The sequence below is a fragment of the Squalius cephalus genome (genome assembly GCF_949319135.1).
Source record: "Squalius cephalus genome assembly, chromosome: 22".
Taxonomy (NCBI): Eukaryota; Metazoa; Chordata; class Actinopteri; order Cypriniformes; family Leuciscidae; genus Squalius; species Squalius cephalus.
The window spans coordinates 10,259,921-10,264,763 of record NC_137143.1 but is presented as its reverse complement, the minus strand read 5'-3'; the positions used below and the strand labels follow the sequence as shown (position 1 = coordinate 10,264,763).

The 4,843-nt window shown below is 34.9% G+C and overlaps 1 long non-coding RNA gene across 1 annotated transcript; it reads right to left on the bottom strand.

Annotated features, from left to right (window-relative positions):
• Positions 1-239: 239 nt before the first annotated feature.
• On the bottom strand, positions 240-2,541 carry LOC307150634. Its single transcript, XR_013819756.1, has 3 exons — positions 2,375-2,541; positions 1,244-1,872; positions 240-1,153 (listed from the first exon to the last, which is right to left on the bottom strand). It is a non-coding gene; the product is annotated as an uncharacterized lncRNA (long non-coding RNA).
• Between the last annotated feature and the right edge of the window lie 2,302 nt (positions 2,542-4,843).

The following is a 4,843-nucleotide window of genomic DNA, read 5'->3' as shown; positions in this document are numbered from 1 at the left end:
GTTCTTCACTTTGCCACGCCGGCGGAACCGTCTGTAGATCCTCTAGGCACCCTTTAAAAAGGGCCTGTTCTCTGATGAACCACACAGGTTTCCTGAGGAACTCTTATATTAGGCACTGTGTGGAACCACTTTGGGTGCCTCCAGGAACCAAATTTCTTTCTTTTTTTTTAAATATTTAATTTCACGTTGTTACTGTGGTTACCTTTGACTTCTATTATAATAAACAAATTGAACCAAATACAAAATAAGAATTGTTTATTACATATTTGATATTCATTTTTATACATACACTTCCAAGCACATGGGGAAAAAAAGCTAACTATAGATTAATATCAATGAATACACAAAAAAACACAAAAAATAGTATAATACATAAGCAACATGAATAATCAACCATGTATATACAATAGATAAACAAGAAAAGACATTTCAACAAAATGCATGGAAACACATATGTTCCACGAAATAAATCAATGTAAAAAAATTACATTTTGACTAATTAAAAATGTCCATCTTTACTTAACTTTAAAACATTTGTGTTTCAGTCCGATGGTAAGTCCAAAAGCTCTATCAGATGCCAAAAACAAACAACAAACAGTGCTAATATACACTCATTGTGCTGTAATATTCCTGAAAATTATGATCCTAACCTTTATCTCTATACCGAAATCTCAGATGGTTAGTTATTCAGCTATTTTGAAACATAAAATGTCTGGGATGCCGTTAGACTGGAGACTGTAATGTACACTATGGCTTTTGAAAAGCTTAAATGTGTGACTTGAATCAACAGTGTTCATAAATGGTTGTTGAGTATTCTCATGAAACAAGATAGAGGAAGTAGAGGCTTCGACCCGGAAACAGTATTAAGGTGCAGTAAAATTATCTGTTGTTCTGTGAATGTTCACTGGTGAATTCCAGTCATTTCAATAAGAATCCACACAATCAGCAATTTCGTTTGTGGTAAAAAATGTCACTATGGGATCAAGTTGGTGTGAGGTACTTAAAGAGTTAGAAAAGTGAAAAGGTACAGCAGATTCATTTTCCGTTTGTTTTTCCTCTTTTCTGGTGGATGGTCCAGGCACTTTAATGATTTTCAGGTCTACAGGAGGATTTTTATTCTTGTTCAAACTTGTATTTCAGCGTACCACGATCCCTGCAAAGAACAAAATTTACTGTTAGTAAGGTTATTAAAGTGATAGTTGTGAAATTTAAATATTTTCCTCAGCCTTGTGATGTTCCAAACCTGTTTGACTTTCTGTCTGTGGAACCCAAAAGCAGATCTCAGGCATAATGCAACCCCAGTCACCGTCCGCTTTCACTGCATGAAACACAAGCAGAAAAAAATTGTGTAAATCATTCATGAAACCATTCTTATGTACACTTGTCTAGCTCAATTCATTGCAACAATTTATGTAAAAATGGTTAAGATCCAAAAATGTCCCAGAAAAGATCCTAAAAATAATCAATGAGTTCACAACTCATGTGTTATGGGTTGTGTTGTAAGTCTTCTGAAGCCATATAATAGCTTTTTCCTTTTTTTTGTCGAAAAAGACTAAACTTGAAGTTATAATTCAGAGTTAAAATGTCTTATATTCAAATGCAAATGATAAAGCATAGCATGCATAACATAGCATTATTTGTGAACCAAACCTGTGATATTATTTTTCTGAGTAACATGAATGAGATTTGAGAGCATGAGGGAAGATTTTCTGAGAATAACTGATTAAACAACACAAGTACACAGTCAAACAATACAATTTCACACAGAGAAAGTTCATAGTAATAAAGTACTTGCATGTGGTGCAGGTAACTTACTGTAATTCAATGTTGCCACTGAAATGTTCAGATTATTTTAGAAATGTAATGGTTGTTCTGGGGAAACAAAAGAACAAAGCTGATTATTCACAACATAATATTTATTGACCAGTAAATGGCTTTAAAATGGTATGTGAGAGAATGAGGGAACATGTAGTAAGTAAAGTTAGGCTAAACAAAAAGACCAAACTATATTAACCTGCTTTTGTTATTCATAACAAACGCCAATAAAGACAGCAGGAATCAGCTAAATTAGTTAGGCAGGCTATATCAGCAATTTGAAGACACAGTTGTACAGAATATGTTGAATTGAATGACTAAATCAATCTAAGACAATAAGTCAATAATTTCCATTTGTTCATTAGATCAACGTAGTTAGCATCGCGGCTAAAACCTTCATACCAGATACTGTGCAATAAACGAGTGGTAAACACTGTAAAAACGTAGTAATGTATAATAAATTTAGTTTATATATATGTGTGTTTATATATATGTGTGTTTGAATATATAGTGAGTAGACTCTGTATGTAGCCTATATTTATTTGGCGAGTTTACAAACCTTGTAATGGAGAGCCGAACAAACGGCGGAAGCTTTGATGAGAGGAGCCGTTACTTTCAAACCCGATGACGTCGATCAGCTGAGCTTTGTTGCGCGCGAGGATCACTGAAGCGACGACAGCAGAGGAATAGCAGCAGTTTCGTGACAGAATAAAACGTCTCTCCTCCTGGTTCTTCTTTTTCTTCATATTATTAATATTATTATTATTTAGTGTTGTTGTTTAAGGTTTAAATTACTTAATGAAATAGGCCTATACTAAATAAATGTAAGCTACCCAAGTGAAAAAGACGTAGGCTACTGTTAAATGTATTAAAAATGCATTAAAGTATATTTGTATTGTAGGTCTACTAAACACACACTCAAATACATTTTTAATACATTTAATAGTACGTCTTTTTCACCTGGGTATGTATGCTGAATCAAACTTAATAGCCTGTAATAATAATAATAATAATAGGATACTAATAATCTTATTCTGGCCTCACTGAACCATTGGGTTCCTCCAGATGCTGGCTTTAACATAAGAGATCTTCCAGGAACCACTTAAATGTTAAAAGATCTTCCAATAACCCTTTTATCGCATTCAAGTTCCTCTATTTTCCCCCAAAGCACTTCGAGGTCTCATGGTAATGAAAAGGTGACTCCAGAACCTCTGAACTGAATACAAAGTACTTAAAGGATCCCATAAGTTCCAGCAAGAACCTCAAAGTTTGTCAATGCTCCTCCAGTAACCCTACTATAGGAGAAAGAGCTTTGAGGCACCTAAATTACATTTTGAAGTTCCTTGAGTATCCGACAGGATATTTGAGGCTCCTTTAGTTTTTACAGTGTAAATGTGAAGTAAATGTACTTCGTTACTACCCACCTCTGTGTGCCATCAACTGCCAGAAGAGGTTCTAGAGATTGTTCGTAAGCTATTTAATCGAATTTGGCGTGAAGGTGATATATACGGTGGCCGAGAGAGCTCAACGCGCTGCAACTGAAGAAAACACATACAAATAGAAAAACACCTGCAAATTAAGAAAACATCTTCATCAGTTTCACAACACATGTGTGCTCCAAATACTCACAAAACACAACCAAATACAGAAACGCGCTGCAAAAGTTCACAACACAACCAAATACAGAAACGCGCTGCAAAAGTTCACAACACAAACAAATCAAAAACGCGCTGCAAATAGGACAGAACACAACGGAAATGTTTCCGGGGAAGCCAATAAGTGACGGACCTGACTGGGACGTGCTTACAGAGCTGTCTACTTTAATTTAATTTAATTTAATTTATTATTTTATTTTTGTTGCAAAACATACAGAGATTACACGTTTATGACATACAACTTTGTATACAATATACAAAATGTATTTATAATATGTTCAATGTCATAAGAATAGCCTACTAATCAGAAAAGAAAATGAGCTGAAGACTAAAATAAATTAAAGAAAAAAGATAGAGAAAAAGAACATGAGGGAAATATATTAATATATACATCAGTTACATTGTACACATTCATGTTATGTTAAAATAAGTTTCATAAGAAATGTTAGAATGAAGTGTCCAAATCATAGACAGTATAAGAGGTCCAAATATGAGACGGCGCTGCGTTGTCATGGGAACATCCCAGGTGAAAATAATGAGGAAATTACATTGTCTTTCGTTGCTCCCTTCATCAAGTCCGTTCCAAACGGCTACATAATGGCACACAAGTGCCCCGCTCCCTCCAAAGTGCCCACTTCAAGGGCTCTGCCGACTGCCCTTTTAAGGGAGTAACGTTAGGGCATAGGTAATGCTCATGAGCAATAAAAACGTCCCAGTCCGTCACTTATTGGGTTCCCCGGAAACATTTCCGTTGTATTCTGTCCTATTTGCAGCGCGTTTCTGATTTGTTTGTGTTGTGAACTTTTGCAGCGCGTTTCTGTGTTTGTTTGTGTTTTGAGTATTTGGAGCACACATATTGTGAAACTGATGAAGATGTTTTCTTAATTTTTGCGGGTGTTTTTCTATTTGCATGTGTTTTCTTCAGTTGCAGCGCGTTGAGCTCTCTCGGCCACCGTAGATATACCTAGGCAATAGAAAAGAGCAACAATCCTACCGTTTCATAAACCAGGGAAAGATCCTGGAAATCCTGAAAATTATAGGCCAAAAGCCTTAACATCACATTTATGTAAATGGATGGAGAAAATGATAGTGCAAAGATTTACATATTTTTTTAGAGAAAAGAAGGTTAATTAATAGTAATCAATGTGGATTTCATAGAGGTAGGTCAACAATGGATGCAATGGTTAAAGTAAGCAATGAGATTGAAAAGACAATTAGTATGAAAGAAGTAATGATGACATATGAAAAAGACATTTATTTTGACATAGAAAAAGCATATGATACCATGTGGACAGAAGGATTATTAATGAAAATTAATAATCTAGGGATAAGAGGAAGACTTTACAATTGGGTGATGAGTTTTTTTTAACAAA